This window comes from Macrobrachium rosenbergii, chromosome 3, assembly GCF_040412425.1.
Source record: "Macrobrachium rosenbergii isolate ZJJX-2024 chromosome 3, ASM4041242v1, whole genome shotgun sequence".
Classification (NCBI taxonomy): Eukaryota; Metazoa; Arthropoda; class Malacostraca; order Decapoda; family Palaemonidae; genus Macrobrachium; species Macrobrachium rosenbergii.
Window position 1 is genome coordinate 57126957 of NC_089743.1, and position 22667 is coordinate 57149623.

Consider the following 22667-nt stretch of genomic DNA (forward strand, 5'->3'; position numbering starts at 1 on the left):
TGTATCTTTACTTTTTCCTCTCAGCTGTTTTGTTTCATTATTATTATTCATTATTTTGCTATTTATTTGTACATTTTCACCTGATTTCATTTTCAGTCGCGTGTCAGTCGTATTTTCTATTTTTAGTTTTCCAATTACTAAGAAAGCTTTTTTTTTTCATTTGCGTTACACCACGTATTGTTTGTTATTAATAAACTGTGTTTTCTTCTCGTATCATTTTCCGGATGCTGTCGTATTACGAGTCTTCCGTTACCTCAAATACCATAACCTTTTGAGGTGTTATCGCTCGCCCTCTGTCTCCCCGCTCCTTTTTTTTTTTTCTTTCCAAGAGAGCAGTAAATGATTTTCCATCGGCCCTAGTTTCGGCGGCGCAGCCGGGCGATCAGTGATCATGGAACGCACAAGTGCCGCCGCTGAGCGACCTTGAGAGTTTCACTTTTATGACGGCGTTAGTTAACTTTTGCCTCTGGGTGTCTGGGTAATTCTCTCTCTCTCTCTCTCTCTCTCTCTCTCTCTCTCTCTCTCTCTATCGTTTGTATGCTGTTTGTTGTGTATTCTCTCTCTCTCTCTCTCTCTCTCTCTCTCTCTCGTTTGTATGCTGTTTATTGTGTATTCTCTCTCTCTCTCTCTCTCTCTCTCTCTCTCTCTCTCTCTTGTTTGTATCTATTGTGTTTCTCTCTCTCTCTCTCTCTCTCTCTCTCTCTCTCTCTCTCTCTCTCATCTGCTGTGTTGATCTCTCTCTCTCTCTCTCTCTGTTTGTATGCTGTTTATCTGTGTTTTCTCTTCTCTCTCTCTCTCTCTCTCTCTCTCTCTCTCTTGTTTGTTTGTATCTATTGTGTTTTTTCTCTCTCTCTCTCTCTCTCTCTCTTGTTTGTATCTATTGTGTTTTCTCTCTCTCTCTCTCTCTCTCTCTCTCTCTCTCTCTCTCTCTCTCTCTCTCTCTCTCATATGCTATATGGTCTCTCTCTCTCTCTCATATGCTGTATGGTGTTTCTCTCTCTCTCTCTCTCTCTCTCTCTCTCTCTCTCTCTCTCTCTCTCTCTCTCTCTCTCCCTAACCCGAATGGGATTAATTTAAGTAATATCCAATGTGGAATTGTGTAACGCCTTGCTAGAATATTCAGTAGTGCTGTCGTCGAATTTTATAAATATGAGAGAGAGAGAGAGAGAGAGAGAGAGAGAGAGAGAGAGAGAGAGAGAGAGAGAGAGAGAGACTATCGAAAAGTTGTAAGGTCAGAAATGAAACGAAGATCGTTTCCGCAATGCGGCCTTGAATTAGGTCGCTTCTCAGACCTGTGAGCCAAATCTGAGGTCTGGTTTCTTTTAAGAATTTTCATGAGATGTTTGGATGCATCTTACGGAGGTGCTTTTTCATCCGCCATTCTTTCGTGTAAATTACAGACTAATTTCATGGAATGAGCCAGAAGCTGTGGAATTATTTGTTTTTATTCCTCTGCTAATATTTCTTGAATGAAATAGTGCTATGTTTTTGTTCTTGTTTCTGCCGTAGGTAGCAAATGTTTGAACTGGCTGCTCCAGTGAAGTTGGATTATAGAATCTCGTAATGTATTTCTCCAATTTCTTTTTCGTAAATTTAACGTCCTTAGTTAACCTTTACGGTAAGTGTAAGAGGTTCCCAGTGACAGTGTGGTTTTTACTTCTGTCCTGCAATTTTATGAAATCTTTCCTTTAAAGTTTTGCTAAGCCATATTTTTGAGCATATACGTAGGCCGTTAGTTGTGCCAGAACAGATGCACTAGTATTTATGAATATTTTCATGCAATACCAAAGGGATGTCAAGGTGTCTTGCAAGTAATATTTTTGTGTATATATCATAAAAATCATTAAGTAAATACCACGTGGCAAGCATTTTCATTCCATTCGTCTGTTTAACTTGAGATTTTTTCCTCTTAATTTTGGGTAGAAATTCCCATCTCGTTTGTCCGGGCAGCTGCTTCTGTTCTATTCCACTCAGTTGTAGAGAAAGGAGAATTGTCGTCTAGACGATTTTCACCAAAGACACCAGCTTTGTTCGCAGTTTTTAAGAAAGTATAGTTTGCTATAAGGCAGTTAAGAAAGATGAGCTTTTTATATTGTCTTATTGAAAGGAGAGGCCACCATAGAAGAACCTAGAGTCTGTGGTAAAGTGTTGGAGGAAGGAGGCCATGATAAGATCTAAAAGAAGTCTGCAAAAAGGATCAGAAGAAGAGAATGTCTGTTGAATGGTCTTGAATGAAGGATAGCTTATACTAAGGTTTTGAACAAAGAACATATTTTACAGTCTTTAAAAAGTCCCGAAAAAAAGGAGAGCTCGCGATAAGGTCTTCAAGGAAAACCAGAGATAAGTTCTTGAAGAAATGGGAGACTGCAATTAGGTCTTGAAGAAGGGAGACCCATGATAAGGTCGTGAAGAAATAATAGTCTGTAATAAGGCTTTGAAGAAAGTGAGTGTGCATTAAGCTAATGAAGAAATGAGAATTCATGCCAAGGAATTGAAAGTAGGAGAGTATGAAACGGGTCCTGAAAAAGTAACAGTCCATGACAAGGTCTTGAAAAAAGGCTCCAGCAGTAAGGTCTTGAAGAAATGAGTGCTCATGATAAGGACTTGAAAAAAAGTATGCAATGAGAACTTAAAGAAAATAATACTCTGTGGCAAGGTCTTAAAGATTTTGCAATAAGGTCTTGAAGAAAGGAGAGCCCTTGGTAACATTTATAAGAGATGTATATTTAGGTCTCGAAGAATGGAGAGCCCATGGTAAGGTCTCGAAAAAAGGTAGACTGATAAGGGCTCGAAAAAGAGAGATCCTGTGATAAGATTTTGAAGAAAGGCAAATGTGATAGTGTTGAGAAAGGGAGCCCCTGTAATAAGTTCTCGGAGACTGGAAGACGTATGACAAGATCTTGAAGAAGGGAAAGCCTGATAGAGGTCTCGAGGAAGGGAGAGCCTGTGATAATGTCTTAAAAAAAAAAAAGGAGAGCCGGTAATAAGATCCCGAAGCACGGACTAGTGATCAGGTCTTGAGGAGCGAAGTACCTGTGAACTAGCCTAAGGAGAGAATGTGATAAGTTCTCAAAATCAGATAAGGTCATGAAGAAAGAAGAGTCTGTGATAAGGTCTAGAAGAAAGTCTGTAATGATAGTGTTGAAGAAAGAAGTGCCTTTAATATGGACTCGAAGACAGCAGAGCCTCTGACGAGAAAGGAGGGGCTGTCATAATAACGTGAAAAAAGGAGAGCCTGTTATAAGATCTCAAACGACGGAGAATTTGATAAGGTATGGAAGAATGGAGAATCTGTAGCAAGGTTTTGAAGAAGGGAGAGGCTGTGAAAAGTTCTCAAAGAAAGAATATCCGGTGATACGGTCTTGAAGAATGGCGAAGCTGTGATAAGGTTGTAGCACCCACACGTGGACCCCACGCACACCTACACCTCGACTACCATTATCCTGTGACAAGGAACCCATGAACAAAACACTCGGATGAAAGAAACACAACTCTTCTTGTATGACTTTCGTACATATATCTTCCTTATTATCATTGTCACATTTTATGTATTATTAACATTGTATGTATTGCACTGCCAGTTTTCCAACCATATATGTATTGCACTGCCAGTTTTCCAACCATATATGTATTGCACTGCCAGTTTTCCAACCATATATGTATTGCACTGCCAGTTTTCAAACCATGTATATATGAACTTCATTCCAATAACCTGTACCATTTTATATGTATATTTCTCTCTGTACAAACACAAATGTTTGTACTTAATTCCTTTTTCTACTTGTCAGAGGTCAGAAGCTACATTGCTGCTCGCACGAGCCCTTGACCTGTGTAAATGTTTTGTAAATAAACTAGTAAGCTATAGACTCCGAATCTTACTTGTACCTCACCTCATATTGGTGACCAATGAGAACCTTGCCGCCACCTCCATACGCCTACTGCCATTTACGCCCCACAACCCAGAGGCATGGTTCTTCAAGGTGGAAACAATCTTCCGCACAAAGACGATCACCTTGGCAATGCGCAGAGCGGACGCCATCCTTGAATTCCTGCCAGATGATATCTTCGAGCAAATAGGAGGATGGCTCAAGGTACTAAAAGCGCCCGTCACCTATGAACTGCTGAAGGATCAGCAGAAGTCATCCTTCAGCAATCCACCTGCCAGAGAGCCAATAAGTTCCTCAACCACGTGGGGGCACCTATAGGAGAGTGACCGTCTCATGTGTATAAGCAACTTCAGTGGCTCATCATGCTGCCCGCCAAGGGCGACTAACCTGAGTCATCCTTAGACCTCGTGAAGGAGGTACTCCTCACAAAACTACCCTGCCAGACAGTAGCAGCCATGCCCAAAGCAACCCAACCATACTAATGTCAGTGGTGAGCAGACCGCTTGCCTCGTAAGAGAAGCTGCACCTGCCCACCGCTGTCATTCTTCCAGGTATGAACGAAGAGGCCCCACGTGCTTCCTCCTAAAAGACGAAAGATTGACACTGAGTTCCTAGTAGACACCGGAGTATGCAGATCTCAGCCAGCCCGAAAGAACAACTCAACCCCGCTCCCCCTACCAACCTCTACGTATCAGCTGCCAGCAGAGCACCACTTACAATGTATGGAAGGTGGGAGATGAAAGTAGCTTTCAGCGGGAAAGAATATGACTGGACTTTCATCATGGCAGACGTGATAATGGCGTTTTTAGGAGCGGATTTCCTAACAGCACACAACCTGCTAGTAGATGTAGCAGCAAAACAGCTGATCCCAAGAACAGCGCCGATATCATCTCCTCAAAAGCCAAACAGACGTACCACAAACACATCATCAGTGAGTCAACGAAAGCAACAAATATGCCCAATCGCACCAGACACCCCGCCACCATAGTTTCGGCAACTCCTACAAGAATATGAAAACGTATTCAAGGACTGTGTAGGATCAACCCTTCCCTCACATGGAGCGACGTGTCAATCAGTAGTGGAAAGATGACCATCACCTGCGAAATGAACACTTGACGCCCTCGCCCATACTTGCCAGAAGGCCTAAGAAGGAAGGCCTTCACTCTCACCCACAGCCTATCCCACCCTTCGGGCCGGTCAACTGCCCGAATCATAGCAGAGCGGTACATCTGGTGGGAATGAGAAGAGATGTGAAAAAGTGGACGAGAGAATGCATCCTGTGCCAGATGTTAAAAATTACAAGGCACGCCGAAAGAGTGGTAGGATAGTTCACAATAACGAACCGACAACTCACCCCAGCCACGTTGACATAGTAGGACCCCTACCCCCCTCCGAGGGGTACAGATACCTGTTTACCATCATGGAAAGGAACACCAGGTGGCCAGAAGAATTACCAATACGACAGCAAACGGCGGAGAGCTACATAAAAGCCCTTGTCGAGTGGGTCAGTAGTCACGTAGTCCCCCAGATCATCACCAGACACCCTCGCAGACAGTCTAGGAACAAAAATAATGCAGACGACAGCCTACAACCCGGAAGCCAACTCACCACCAGATGCCAAGGCAGGAGCTGGAGAAAGGAGCTACCATGGGTCCTACCGGGCCTGAGATTGACATTGCATGCAACGTTCAACGCATCCTCAGCAGAAGTCCTATAAGACCAAACACTGACATTGCCAGCAGACGCCTTCCAAGAACAAACAAGCCTGACATCACCATCACACACTCAAAAAGTGATAGAAAAGATAAGGCCAGCAAAAATGACCTACCACGCTATTAGAAAGGTGTACATCCTCAATGACCTGCAGAACGTAAAATATGCGTTCATAGGGGTAGACGCACAGACCACCCCCCCTCTCCCCGGCCCACTCAGGACCATACTGCATCATCCAGAGATGGCCCAAGGTGTACGAGATGACAGTGGACATCAGAATAATGTGGGTTTCCATCGATCATCTGAAACCCCTACCTACAGCCATAAGTCTCTTTGGGGGTTGGGGGGGAGAGTCCTGTAGCACCCACACATGGACCCTACACACACCTACACCATGACTGCCATTATCCTGTGACAAGGAACCCACAAATGAAATGTGGATGAAAGAAACACAACTCCTGTCATACGATTTTCATACATATATCTTACTTATTATCGTTGTCACATTTTATGTATTATTACTATTGTATGTATTGCATTGCCTGTTTTCCAACCATGTATGCATGACCTTCAGTCCAATATCCTGTACCATTTTATATGTATATTCCTCTCTGTGTACAAACACAAATGATTGTACTAATCCCTGTTTGTACCTGTCAGAGGTCAGAAGCTACATTGCAGCTCGCACGAGCCCTTGACTTGTGTGAATGTTTTGTAAATAAACTAATAAGCTATAGACTCCAAATCTTACTTGTACCTCACCTCATGAGATCTCGAAGGGAGAGCCTGTGATGAGTTCTCAAAGAAAGGAGACTGCTTGATAAAGTCCAAAGAATGGAGATCCTGTGATAAAGTTTCAAAGAAGGGAGGGCTTGTGATAAGGTCTCAAAGAAGAGAGAGAGCCTGGATGAGATCTCAAAGCCTGTACTAAGGTCTCAAAGAAGGGAGACACTGTGATAAGATCTCAGAGGCAGGAATATGTTTGATGAAGTCTCAAAAAAGGGAGATCCTGTGATGTGGTCTCGAAAAAGGGAGATCCCGTGATAAGGTCTCGAAAAAGGGAGATCCTGTGATAAGGTCTGGAATAACTGAGAGTCTGTGATAAGGTCTCAAAGCAGTTAGAGCCTGTGATAAGGTCCCGAAAAAAGGAAAGCTTTTAATAAGGTATCAAAGGAAGGAAAGCCTTTGATAAGCTCGTGAAGAAGGGAAAGCCTTCGATAATTAAAAAAAAGGAGTGTTTGATAAAATCTCGAAGAATGGAGAGCCTGTGATTAGGTCTTGAAGAAAGAGCGTATGATAAGGTTTTGAAAAAAGAAGAGCCAGTGATAGGTCTTGAAGAAGGGAGAGCTTGTTAGGAGGTTCCAAAGAAGGGAGAGACTGTGATAAGATCCCAGAGAAGTGAAAGCCTCTGAGAAGGTCTCGAAGAAGAGAGAGTCTGTGATAGATTCTCAAAGGAGGGAGAATGTTTGATTAGGTGTCGAAGAAGGGAGATCCTGTGAGAATGTCTCAAAGTAAGAAGAGCCTGTGATAATGTCTCATACAAGGGGGAGCCTGTGCTAAAGTCCCGAAGTAAGAAGAGCCTATGATAAGGTCTCAAAGAAGGGATAGCCTGTGATAAGATCTCAAAAAAGGGGAGCCTGTGATAAGGTCTCAAAGTAAGAAGAGTCTTAGATAGAATATCAAAGAAGGGAGAGCTTTTAACTGTTTCATAGAAGGGAGAGCCTGTGTTCTTGTCTCAAAGTAAGCAGAGCCTGTGATAAGGACTTGAAGAAGAGAGAGCCTGTAATAAGGTGTTGCAGTAAGAGGAGTCTTTGATGAGATTTCAGAGAGGGGAGAGCTGGTAATTGTGTTTCATAGAAGGGGGAGCCTGTGTTAAGGTCTCAAAGTAAGAAGAGCTGGTGATAAGGTCTTGAAGAGGGGAGAGCCTGTGATAAGGTCTTGAAGAAAGGAGAGCCTGTGATAAGTTCTCAAAGGAAGGAGAATGTTTGATAAGGTCTTGAAAAAGGAGAGCTTGTGAGAAGGTCCCAAAGAAGGGAGAGCCTGTGATAAATTCTCAAAGGCAGAAGAATGTTTGTTAAGGTCTCAAAGAAGAGCTTGTGATAGGGTCCTAAAGAGAGGATCGCCTGTGACAAATTCTCAAAGGCAGAAGAATGTTTGATGAGGTCTCGAAGAAGGAGAACTTGTGATAAGGTTCCAAAGAAAGGAGACCCTGTGACAAGTTCTCAAAGGAAGGAGAATGTTTTATAAGGTCTCGAAGAAGGGAGAGCCTGTGATAGGGTCCCAAAGAAAGGATCGCCTGTGATAATTCTCAAAGGAAGGAAAATCTCCGATAAGGTCTCGAAGAAGGGGGAGCCTGTGATCAGGTCTTGAAGAATGAAGAGCCTGTGATAATGCCTCGTAGAAGAGAGTGTCTGTGATAAGATTTCGAAGAAGGGGGAGCATGTGATAAATTCCCGAAAAATGAAGAGCCTGTGATTTGGTCTTGAAGAAAGCCAATGGTAAGGTCTTGAAGAAGAAAGAGCCTGTTATAAGATCTGGAAGTAAGAAGAGCCTGTAACAAGGTCTTGAGGTGGTCATGAGGAAGGGAGAGCCTGTGAAAAGGTCTCGATAAAAGGGGAATCTGTTAATATCTAAAAGGGGAATCTGTTAATATTTTGAAGAAGAAAGAGCCTGTGATAAGACTTTAGAAGAAGGGAGAATGTGATAAGTTGTCCAAGAAGGGACATCCTGTGGTAAGGTAGCTCTTCCTTGGGCGAGTCAGTAGAGTTGTAGCCTAGCACTCGCTAGGCCCGAGTTCGACTCTCTGGCCGGCTAATGAAGAGTTAGAGGAATTTATTTCTGGTGATAGAAATTCATTTCTCGCTATAATGTGGTTCGGATTCCACAATAAGCTGTAGGTCCCGTTGCTAAGTAACCAATTGGTTCTTAGCCATGTTAAATAAGTCTAATCCTTCGGGCCAGCCCTAGGAGAGCTGTTAATCAGTTCAGTGGTCTGGTAAAACTAAGGTATACTGAACTTAACTGTGGTAAGGTCTTTCAAGAATGTATGGCCAGTGATACTAAGGTCTTTAAGTAATGGAGAGCCAAAGTTGGGAGATAAGGTCCTTTAGAAAAGAAGTCCTTGATTGAGGTGGTCATTTAAAGAGAAGTACTATGTAGCGAACGCCCGCAAATGGGGAAGTCCTTGATAGAGAGGGTCCTTTAAAAAAGGGAAGTCCTCCTTTAAGAGAGGAAAGCCTGGGATTAAGTCTTGAGGAAGGTGAGCCTGCAATAACAAGGTCTTGAAGACAGGAAAAACCAGCAGCATGATCTTTCAGAGAATTTGTGTCTTTGATAAGGTCTTTAAGAAAGGAATTTGCAATAAGATACCTAAGGAAGGAGAGTGAAATTCTTCTTCGTTTCAACGTGCTTTTTCCCCATTTTTTTATGGGGTAAGCACGATGCCTTCTTTTGAAGGACTTTGATTTGGCGGTGGGGTAGGCCGTAGCCTCGATTGGCTGCAAGGAAGGAGAGTGAAATAAAACATTTAAATAAGGTTAGTTTATTTAGTAAGACAAAGGAGTCTTTGCTTTGTAAGTATTTTTGTAAGGGATTTTAAAGGAAAATTCCAGATATTGACTACAGAAGGAATACGAAATTGTGGGTGAAGTAGTGAGATCGTAATGATGGTAATTCATTTCTTATAGGCCTTGTTTTAATTTATGCTTTCTGTCACATTAATTATCGGAATATGAATCAGTAACAAATTTTCGTATATAAGTTAAATTCTGTAATACTTAATAAGTGGAATTGGGGACATTTTTTTTAGGGAGAGCGTATCTGCATATCATTAGTTGAATGCCTGTAATTATGTGGAAGTAATTTGAAAAATGATTAATTGGTGACCACTTGATAAGCCAATTTGGCGCGCTAATTTTAGCATATGCTCGTATTAGTAGCAGATGTTGTGGCGATAGTTGTAACAGTTATAGTAGTGGTAGTAAGTGGAGCACTAGTAGTATTAGTGTTGAAATTACAATATAATGATAAGGATAATTTTATATATCAGTATTAAATTTACAGTTGTCATAGATTTTATTAACACACTGATATGGAGAGTTAAATTGTCAAATAACTCGCCAAGCAGGCGTCCACAGGTAGCGTATATATCCATTTGTGAAAAAGATAGAAAACCAGACAAAAGAGACAGTAATCAACATTGAAACGAGGGTTTCATATTAAATCAAGGCATGCGTTTACAGTTTAGGCAATGAGCGACTGGGCAGTGTGGCTTAACATACTGGGATGCTGACGCTCTGCCGGAAGGGTAACGCTGAGGAGGCCTTGGCACTACTGTACAAGTGATCATGAAAGTTCCCTGTTGAAATACGGCTTATGCATGGAAAATGGCGAAATGAGATTTTTTCAACGATAGTCTAAAACTAAATGGTCATTTTTTGCTCTGTTTACGTAGGAGGAGCCCTCGTTTGCCTTGGCCGTTGATTGGGTATTTGCCATGTAATTGATCTGGTCTGTCTGCTACTTAATTTTCAGGTCATCCTCAGTGTGACACGCCCTTATTTGACACCCACTTACCAATCGATCATGATTGTAAGTGCAATACGGCGTCATATTTTTACAAGTTAAAAAATGAAATTAAATTGCTACAGTGCTAGATGTACTGTATACATATAGTAAGTTGCCGAAAAGAAAAAATGTGATGTTCTCTTGAAAAAGGTTGAAGATAAATATGAATCAACACTTGTGCAGGTGGCAATTCGCATTCAGTACGGTATTAGGTCTATTAGAAGGTGGAAAGGTGTACTGAAATGAAAGTGCGGTGATGTATGGTTAAAAATAGCACTCAGACTAATGATATATTTCGGTTTAAATGGTTGAAAATTATGAATGACATTTTAAATTGTCTTATTTCCTGTTTTGACTTTAGGGATTTGGACATTGAATTTCTGTCGTTTAATATGACTTGTAGATTTCATAACCAGTCTGTTTAGAATGACGTCACTCGACGAAGGAGCTTTCAAATACTTCTGTTAGAAAATGAATATATACACATATATATGTATGTATATATACATATATAGCCTATGTATGTACATATGTATACATGTATGTATATATGTATATGTATGTATATATATACATATACATATATATATATATATACATACATACATATATATATATATATATATATATATATATATATATATATATATATATATATATATATAGTGTTGCCTCAAGATTAGTAGATTCTATAGATTTTCTTGTCGACGTAGTATTTTGCTGATGAATGCAAGCTTAGAAATATAGTGCCTGTTCTAAAAAATGGCTTATCAGCAGACTACAGTAACTACAGGCCAATTTCTATTCTCCCTCTGCTCTCCAAAGTTGCAGAAAAACTTATTTTTAAGCCAAATATACAAGTCTGTGGAATCCAAAGGATTGTTACCCAATAGTTAGTATGCATAAAGGAAGCAGTTGGTTACTTGTGTGGCTCTTTTAGAATTGACATGGCATTTGCAAGAGAACCTTGACATGGGCTTTGATTGTAGAGTAATTCAGATAGATTTTGGTGCTGCTTTCAGTTTAGTCAGTCATAAGGTACTTAATTTTACACTTCAGAATCTTGGGAGTGGGCGGATATGTTTTATGATTACTTCAAGATTTCCTTCCGAGTAGGCAGCAGCAAGTTGCTGTTGATGGGAGTTTTAGCGAACCAAGACCTACTATACAGTGTCTGGCGTTCCACAAGGTAGTGTTCTTGGTCTGCTATTATTTTTAGTGTGTACAAGTGTTTTGGTTGCTGGCCTGGAAAACAAGACTGTTCAGTATGCTGATGATGCAACACACATGGGTGTAGTGAAGTCTCCACTCACGGGAAATGAAGCTGCCCTAGTCTCATTTATGACATGGAGCGGATTAGAGAATGGTATAGTCAGTTTGGTATGACGCTGAACTCCGGTAAAACGAAAACATTATTGACTGGTACAGTAGTTCTCGTACTGGTTTTCCACCCCATCCTCCCCTTTTAGAGGATGGGACTCTGCTGAGTAAGTCTGAAGCTTTAACTTTCCTTGGTGTTACTTTTGACACATCTTACTTTTGAAAAATATCTAATGAAAGTGTCAACAAATGCTGCCCGGAAGTTAGGTATTGTACTTAAGGCCTCATATTTATAACAATGATAAAGCGGGGTTCTGTATCCTAACATTAGCAGTTATTTGGACCATCAACGGGTGGTCTCTTGTTTTTAAATTTTTCACAAGTTATATTTTGGCAGAGAACTTTCGGTATCACAGTTGATCTTTTCCTGCCGAGAGCGACCACATTTGCTGAACAGCACCACCAATATGCAGTAAATGTGCCACGCTGTCGAACTTCTCAGTTCCAGTGGTCTTTTATTACTCGCACCGTTGGACTGAGGGATGTAGTGCAATTAGAACCTCAGAAGTTCAAGCGAAGATGCATTGCATTACTACCATAAAACAGTTCACCCTGTATTTTAATAATTCAAGTATATTTTTATCTGTGTATGTATCATTTAATAATTAGTTGTTTTCACTTCTAATAACAGATCTTTTCTTTCCGTATTTTCACATATCTTTTGTAATTTCTTTCAAATTATCACCGTATCCATCTGAAGCTTTAATTTCAAGTCAGTGGCCTGTGTAGGCTTGTTCCCTGTGAATTGGGGTTTATCTTCTGAATAATATATATATGTATATATATATATACACATACAGTATATATATATATGTATATAAATGTGTATATATATATACAGTATATATATATATATATATATATATATATATATATATATATATATATATATATATATGTAGAAATCTACTGGTCACTTTTTACCAGATACATATGTAATTGTAATAGCCATAATGCCCTCTTAACTTCTCGAATTCTTCGTGCTTTTTTTTTGGATACACGCTAGTATGTGTATATATACCGTATATATAGGTACACACACACACACACATCTTCGTTTAACGTGCTTTTTCCCATTTTTCATATGGGGTAAGCATGATGCCTTCTTTTGAACGACTTTGATTTGGCGTTGGGGTAGGCCGTAGCCTCGATCGGCTGCCCTGCCTGACATTGCTTAGACCCCGGTAGTACATGTGTATATGTATCGTGCCAAATCCCCAGCTCCCTTTCCACTAGCAGCAGAGACGTGAGCAGTTTAGGCCGACAGTTCGAGACATGTAAAGCGTCTGTTATGTTCTTAGAAGATGTTGGATTGGCTTTGTTTGTGTGTGTATTAGTCTGTAACACCCATTTGCTTTCAGCAAACCTATCCGCTGATTACATACATAATCCCGGGGTGTCTACACCGATAGCAAAGTGTCCGCCCTCTGACCGGCCGGCTGCGGATTTGAACCCGCGACACAGACTTCTTATGAAGTCCGAGTCTGCTGCTCTACCGACCGAGCCATCGAGGCTCCACACACATACATATATATATATATATATCTATATATATAGAAGTGTGTGTGTGTGTGTGTGTGTGTGAAGCTAATAAATATAAAGTAGATAATACTGTAAGTATATTACAAGTTAATATATTCAGCTTGATCATACGATAAATACTATAGAGTGGCATTTCAGAGACTGGTTGAAAGGTTTCGTTCAGAGGCTTATGCGACTTGAAGAGAGTACGTTGCAGTGCCAGTTCATGGCCGCAAAAATCAATCAGTCAACTAACGAAAGTGTCATGGCAGGAGGATTTCGTAGAGTGTCTCAATTTTCGACTAAGACGAGTTTTCCTCTTATTGCTGCAAAACTCTCCTCTCCCTTTCATTGCTGGGATTTGCATGTGCGACGTAATCCGTTTGTCCTGATTTGGGTACATTTTGAAAAATCACCCATACACACGAAGATAGGGTTTTTTGTGTATATTTTTACTATTTTTATGAATTGCAAGGCATTTGAAAATATCTTTGTTTAATTTTATTTAGAAGCGACTCCTTTTACTAAAAACGATACTACTTTTGTAACAGCATATTACTCTTAGAATATCAGGGACATGCACTCCGGAAGATAAGTAAAGGTACACTTCGTACTTTTTTTTCGGTCGTACACGTTGTCAGTGCTCAGCTTTTATATACGGTATATTATATATATATATATATATATATATATATATATATATATATATATATATATATATGTAGTCTATATGTATGTATACATATACTTATATGAGATATATATATATATATATATATATGTATATATATATATATATATATATATATATATATATATATATATATATATATATATATATATATATATATATATATATATATATTTACATATATAAAATAAAAGCTTAAACTTTTACCTTTATTCATTTATCTTTTTCCATGCTAATGCGGAAGACACTATCAACATTATGACGTATCTACAATTAGGTTATCACCCTCTCGTTCTTGTATTTTTTTTATCATTTAAGTCTGTCAAGTATCTGTCATTAGATAGCTCCAAACCTCTTCTTCCATCTCCGTCCACTGTTTTGTTCCCATTATGGAATCCGTGGGAAAGGCAAACAGCAAAGGTGACAGCAGATTCGCCTGACAAGAATCCGTCAACATTGACTTTGCATCTGCTTCGTTCAAGGTAAATTTCAGTAGGCTTTACAAGGACTCTCTCAGATTCTGATGTTAAATGGCGCCATGTAAATTTCATATATTCTTTAAGACTGATGATACGGTATGACGTCATCTGTAAAAAAAAGTTAAGTATACTTTTAGTTTAACCAGGCCACTGAGCTGATTAACAGCTCTCCTAGGGCTGGCCCGAAGGATTAAACTTATTTTACGTGGCTAAGAACCAGTTGGTTACCTAGCAACGGGACCTACAGCTTATTGTGGAATCCGAACTACATTATAACGAGAAATGAATTTCTATCACTAGAAATAAATTTCTCTAACTCTTCATTGGGCGGTCGGAGAATCGAATGCGGGCCCAGCAGAGTGCTAACCGAGAACGATACCAACCCGTCCAATGAGGAACATGACGTCATCTGTAGAAGAAAATATTATTTTGACGTCACACAGTATCCGGATGACGTCGGGAGAGTTTTGGGGGATGGTTTACTCTCATCTCCCATGAAACCAGCCTTAATTGAAGATCACTAAAATGTTTGTCTATTTTTTTCCCTATTTTCGGTACATTTTTTATCGTTAATATATATATATATATATATATATATATATATATATATATATATATATATATATATATATATATATATATTGTGCAAAATAAATGTTGTTTAAAAAAACATTTACGAACAACAAAGTTTTTGATCCCCAAAAACCTCAACGGGTTAACAGGAATGCTACAGTGACCTAAGAAATTCCATATTATTTATCTGCGGCGATGAAATGCCTTCTCGTATTTAACAAAAGCCATTAAAAATTCCGTACACTGCTGCACAATATGTCGTAGCACCAGTGTTTGATCTGTGGGATTCCTGCCTTTTCTGAAACTGGAATATTCATCTCCAAGCATTTTATCAGGTGGTTTCTCTAGCCTATTGAGAATGAGCGTACTGAATCTGTAATAGTAAATCCGAATGGATCTTGTTTGCTCTCCCCCGGGTGACAGTAGGGGAGACATGACACAGCCACCCTCCCCCTGCAAACAGGTTTGTCCGCCCTGGGTGGGGGCGGGGTAGGTAGGGGAACGGGAGGGTAGGAGGGACATCCACCCTCCTCCTACAAACCTGTTTGTCCTCCCTGGATGGGACCTGGTAGGTAGGGGATCATGAGGGTAGGGGAGACAGCAGCGCCGAGTTCCAGCTCGCCGCGAGTGCCAACAAACTCGTATTTTCATAATAGATGATGTAAGTTCAAAGCCTTGATGGTTACCATGTTGTCAGGTCACCTTATTTAGCTCTCTTGGACGTGATTTTCAATTCCCAATCATCAAGCTTTGTTTTGTCATTCCATATTCTGCTGAACATACGTTAGCGTGTGGGGTGTCATTTAATTTTCGGTTGAAATATCTTCTCCGATTCCATCATAACCTGGTGTATGTATGCATGTCTATCTGAGAAATAGTTAAAGAAATAAGCTGCTAGACTTGCTAGCGCTTCTTCATTCTTGATTCTCATCCGACCGTGAATTATATATATATATATATATATATATATATATATATATATATATATATATATATATATATATATATATATATGACACATTACACAAGGGAAAAATAAGAGACTGGGTGGAGGTCCTGACCGGTTTCGACTTTATTTCAAGCCATTGATGAAGGGCTGATACATAGTATTAGAAGTCACAAATATATACACTGACGAACATACACAACCGTTTGAGACTACAGCTTCCCGCACAGGTGGGTGTCAAGGTAGGAGTGGCCTTCAAAACTCATTTGGCTAAAAATAACAATATACTCTTTGGGAACAGTACTGATAAACGTAGCGACCATAGGAGACTACAGATCCACACCTGACAGGTGTCAGGGAGGCGGGGTTGGAAAACTCATTAACACTGCTGCCCCCGTACTGTGTTTGCAAATATAACAATCTTATTTACATACATCTCTACTGCCTACCTTAAAATTTAAGCAATTTAAACATTTCTTTTGATATTAAAGGATCAAGTTTATACATCCCTTGACTGATATTCATATTATGGCTGTAACTCATTTATAAAGCTAGATTCAATTATATTCCTTTCCAGTGCATTACTAGAATATACAATCCTATTTGCCCCTTCCTAGTTGATAACATGATTGTTCTCACTAACATGTACAAAAATACCACTGTTCCCCTGTGCACATCTCACACATTTTTTTATGCTGTTCTATTCTCTTTTCCAGTGCTTTACCCGTTTGGCTAATATAAAAGTTGTCACAAGACTTAACATGGAATTTTTTATACACACCCTTTAGTATTGCTGGGAGAGTTCTTGATAAGTACATGTTTCATTGTTTTATTGTCCTTAAATGTGACATTAACACCAAAATTCTTATAACTTGATCCTTTAATATCAAAAGAAATTTGTAGATTGTTTAAATTTTAAGGTAGGCAGTAGAGATGTATGGAAATAAGATTATTATATTTGTAAACACAGTACGGGGCAACAGTGCTAATGAGTTTTCCAACCCTGCCTCCCTGACACCTGTCAGGTGTGGATCTGCAGTCTCCTATGGTCGGTACATTCATCAGTATTGTCTCCAGAGAGTATATTGTGAATTTTAGCCAAATGAGTTTTAAAGGCCACTCCTACCTTGACACCCGCCTGTGCGTGGATCTGTAGTCTCAGACGGTTGTGTATGTTCGTCAGTACTGTTTCTTTAGTATATATATTTGTGATTTCTAATACTATGTATCAGCCCTTCGTCAGTGGCTTGGAAATGAAGTAAAAACCGGTCAGGACCTCCACACAGTCTCTTATTTTTCACCTGTGGTAATGTGTAATGAATGAATCATGTACAAAAGTGATTATAATCATATAAAATATATATGATTATAATCATTATATAATATATATATATATTATATATATATATATATATATATATATATATATATATATATATATATATATATTTATTTATATATATAAACATATACATATACTCGTATAATAACATATAATATATATAATGTATGTGTATGTTTATATAATGTACATATATGTATATATATGTTTATATGTATGTATATAATTTTTATTTACGTTTAATGTAAGTGTTTGCGTCCGTGCTTACCAAAAAAAGATTGGGGAGGGTATGTATATTTAAGAAGCCGAAGGTCTGCAGACAGAGAGTGGTTATAATTCTATGCATATTGGCCTCAATAAGTGGACCCGTTAAGTGGCTGGAGGCGTTCATAAAGAACGCTGTTTACGAACGCATGCTTATGCGAGTCGGCCACTTTAATCTGAATTTACTCAGTACGTTTCCTTTTTACATTCCAAGTATAATTATAGATTGTGTTACACATCTTTGTGAATGGTTAGAATTTTGTATATTTTTTGTTCCGTATCATATTTAAAAGGCATTAGTATATTTTGTTTAATATTGCATATTGACATTTGAGCTTGGTATTCACAAACAAACTTTATCATTCCAAGGTATGTTTGGTTCATTTATTTATTTTGCCTAAATTTGTTCAAACTCCAAGCTTTTAGGTCTTTATTTTTAGCTAGCCTCTTGTAAGTTGTATGATCAGTCAAAGTTTTAAAGGGTTTTGTAAATAATTTTCCATTCTTTTTGCATGGATTCTTGGAATAGGTTTGATTTTTGTTTTCTTCACAAAACACCAGGGGCCCACGCACTGAAACACACACGCATGTATATATATATATATATATATATATATATATATATATATATATATATATATATATATATATTTATATTATATATATATGTATAATATACTGTCTATATGTGTGTATATGTATATATATAAATATATATATGTATATATATTTTATATATGAATATCTATCTCTGTATATAATATATATATATATATATATATATATATATATATATATATATATATATATATATATATATATATATATATATATATATATATATATATATATATGTACATATATATATGTGTGTGTGTGTGTGTATGAACATTTGACTACGAAGGAGAAACATGATTACAGTCAAAGCCGTACTCATCTCTTAGTTGTTAAATAAAGACTGAACACCCTAAACGTTGTATGTGGTACATAAGCCCACGAAACACTAATCGACGGATCCGCCCTATCTGCGCAGCACCACTCAACTCTTGTTGCAAAATATATTTTGTGATTCATACTTTATATACTGCGCACGCACGGTCGTACACACACACATATATACATATATTAACAAATTACACACACATATGTATACTTTATATTACATACACAGACACACATAAATATATGTGTGTGTATGTAATATACAGTATCTATATATATGTGTCTATATTATATATATATATAATATATATATATTGATGTATATGTATATATGTATATAAGTGTATTATACACGCAGTCCATCATACCTAGGATGCCTCACCTTTTTCTGGTTTTACTTTAAGAAATAAATATCCATCGTCAAAACTCCTTTCGTTAAGTAAATTATTTTATTTGCAATTTTGTACGCTAGCTGCATCTGTCATTGTAACGTCAGATTTTCCCTCTAAAGCAGTAGTTTTCAGCCTGTGGGCCATGGCACGGACATCTTTAAAATACCATTTAAAAAATGAAAAATCATTTATAGTAAATGCAGGCCAGTGCTTTCTTTCATAAATGAAAATGAATAACTAATAAAGTGTTCTGAAAAATATTTCCATAAATGAAAATGTAAAACTATTAAAGTGTTCTGAAAATGCTTTATAATAAAATGCTTTTATCATCATTACACAATTCTGAAGGGCAGTGGGCCATGAGTATTTAGGGATGCCAAAAATGGGCCATGGGCACAAAAAGGGTGAAAACCACTGCTCTAAACGAATTAAACAAGCAGGTAACATTGTTTGTGACAAAGACAACTTGGGTTCATATGATTATGTGCTGGAAATTAAATCAGATTCCATTCCTCGCTCATCGAAGTGGTTAGGCCCTGGATAACAGGTCGTCGTTATATGGAAATCAACGTCAGTCGAAAAATATATTAGTCTTAAGGCGCGTTTACACCGGTGCAGCTTTTCGTGCGCACAGGAGGCATGCGCCTATTTCATAGAGAGGCAAGCAGAGGCATGCCTCAAATCTGTGCGCACAGGCCAATGTGCACACACGCACGTAGGCGCAAGTGTCTCCCCATCCCAGATTGGGAGACCCGTCGTGCAACAGTCGCCAGTCGCACGCCAGACACCATTTGATATACACCTAGGTACTCTATTGCCAGTATGGCGGATTGGTCAAACGAAAAAAAATATTAACTTTATTGAGGATTATCGTTCCTATACTTGTCTGTGGAATGCTAACTCCGATAATTATAAAGACAGGGTCAAATGGAGTGGATGCCCTGCTGTTCCTAAAAGCTAAATATGTATTTCAAAATCAGTTGGAGACATACGTGTGAAGTTCTTGAAAAGCACATTGCTTGCCATCCTAACCTCTTCTTCTACACTCACACATACCCCTCCGACGTGCAAGATATTCATTGACCCAGCACTCACGCCTTTTCCTTCGATTTCGTCTTTGTCTCAAAATAACACAAGCTGCGGCAGCAGCAACTGCTGGGTCGAGAGCAGATATGTTGACGACTGCTTGACTCTCGGTGTGAACAGAAACAGGCATGCGCACAGAGGCATGCGGCTATGGCATGCGTGAACGTACGTATTGCGGAGAGGCATGCGTAGCCGCACGGCAACTAGGCGCAAGGCGCACCCAGGACCCACTTACTAAATGGGTCCTGGGCGCACCGGTGTAAACGCGCCTTAAGACTAATTTAAGGCTCGCTCCAGCAAAAAGGAGGGGGAGGAGTCTAGCTACTTTGGATTATCTCGCTAAGATTTTTATTTATCCTAATAAGTGTTTTTTTTTTATTTTAAGCAATATGCCATGTTGTATTTATTAGTACTCCATACCCTTTGATTCTAACCTAGCCTGGATAGAATAATTTAGTATGCATGTTTGCCGTCCGTGCAGTGTACATGGAATTTTGTTTGTAGTTATTTAAGTACAAATCGTACATTGCCAACCTCATTCATATTCACAGATTTTTTATTGTTAACTTTTATGTTATCATATAATTTAACCGTAACTGGTAGCAAAGAATGCCCACACTGACAAGCATACACTCATAAAAATAGGCCTGGAATTTTACATGAAGATTTCATTCAAATGTCTTTGATTGATGTGGTTCGTTTCTTCCGTAATCTGTTATGAAAACCATAGGGAGAAAGACAATGCTATTTTTATGAGAAGGGATGTTTTCTCTCTCTCTCTCTCCTCTCTCTCTCTCTCTCTCTCTCTCTCTCTCTCTCAACTACAGTTATACCCCATACCCATGCAGGATATAAAAAGCCGGCCAAAATGGTGTATGTAGAGTTTTCCTTCAGTTTCTTAAATTCTGTAGTAAATGTTCGTTCAGTTACGTATATGGATGGTAGTACGTAGGGGGAGGGGGTAGTCTGTAATGTGTAAGTTCTCTGACACGGTGGCAAGGCTTTGACGTCACAGTTTAGCACATTTGTAAATAACAGCAGTGTTTGCATACTTCAACAGGCCATGAGTATGGTTTCTTACGTCCTCAGTCCCTAGATATATCTCAAAACGTTTTTAGTTTCCTGCAGAAGAAAAGTATTGAGATGGCACTTTTTCTGTCCGCCCTCAGATCTTGAAAACTACTGAGGCTAGAGGGCTGCAAATTGGTATGTTGATCATCCACCCACCAATCATCAAACATAACAAATTGCAGCCCTCTAGCCTCAGTAGATTTTATTTTATTTAAGGTTACAATTAGCCATGATCATGCATCTGGCAACGATGTAGGACAGGCCACCACCGGGCCGTCGTTACAGTTTGATGGGCCGCGTCTCACACTGCGTTATACCGAGACCACCGAAAGTTAGATCTATTTTCTATGGCCTTGATTATACGCTGTGCAGAAAACTCGATTTTACTTGTAATGTGTGTTCAAACCACTGTTTCGCTAGGTGCAATTTCTTGTTTACCATTCCTTAATTTCCTATGTTACTCGTGGTAGGAAGTGAATAGGATTCTGTGCCAGCTGTCTGTTATATAAATTGTAACTGATGTTGCAGACAAGAACCCCTGCATATTGCATTGTGCCCACATGCTCAGACCCACAGCTTCATCCACTCACACTCACATTAAAATATGAATGACACTGAATTTGTACTATTTATTATTATTTCAGTAGATGATAGCTATTCACATGGAACAAACTCACAGGGGCCATTGACTTGAAATTCAAGCTTCCAAAGAATGTTGGTTTCAACCTCCCACTGCAAACCCCACACTGCAGCAGTAACTGATCATGATATAGAGCCAGTGATTTTTGTCTCCCTGGGGGAGACGCGAACCCGCGACATCTGAGTGGCATGTCAGTACACTAACCACCATACCAGCGGACTTGCTACTATAAACTGCTTGAGCTGAAGGAAAATAAGGGTGGTTGTCATTGCAGTCCCGCAGCTATAGCCGAACTGACCAGAGCTCTTAGTCTCCCACTCCAGGCGAAGTGAATAGCCTATATTTGAGATTTGCTTTTAAACAAACACGACAACACCCTTCCGACAAAACACAGGTTTTTTTGGGAGTAAATCTCTATCAGAAATGAACTGCTGGTGTAAGTAAACCTGACAGTCAAATTCGTATCTTGATACTAAGCGTGCTTAAATTACTTCAGACTTCAGTCTGTCATTCAAAAACTTAAATAATAGCCTTTTATTTTTCGAAGAAGATAGGACAATCTGATGATAAATGTCGAGAGCAACTGCCAAATGAGCCTCATTAACGAACCAATTGCTTTGATTGTGATAGATCTGGGTCGCTTGTTGGTGAAAAGTTAGCACTAATTGGACGATGTATGTGAAACACAAGTAAGCAGTTGCCATGTTATGGCGCATAGATTGATTTTATATTATATATTTTCTTGATCTTAAGACATGGGCCTTAACATGAGTTGTACATTGTAGGTTAGATAATTTCTCTGGCTGTTGTGGTTCAGAAGAAAACTGAAGTACCAAAATTTTCAGAATAAGAATATTCAAGTTCTGTGACAAACGTGAAGTTCATTATGAGCGCAAAAAATTGTCCTTGAATTGAGAAAGGGAATGCCACAATTTTTTATGTATGAACATATTGTATTTTAAACAGGAAAGAAATAAAGTTTGAGAATAATTGCTCGTAAAACGGTTATGTGAGGAATGTCTAAAAGGATGAAGTCGGCAAAATTCGTAATTTTTTTATAAGTAATGCAGAGTATTACGTAATCATGGCTCATGTAAATGCACTTTCCCCCAATAAAACAATGATATCAGTATAGTTATACCGTTTCTGAATGTGTTCATAAATTCAGAAAACG

The 22667-nt window shown here is 38.8% G+C and overlaps 1 protein-coding gene across 1 annotated transcript in view; it reads left to right on the forward strand.

Annotated features, from left to right (window-relative positions):
- The window catches only part of LOC136855938 (uncharacterized), a 684984-nt gene that overhangs the window by 28866 nt on the left and 633451 nt on the right, over positions 1–22667 (forward strand). The window lies entirely within an intron of this gene.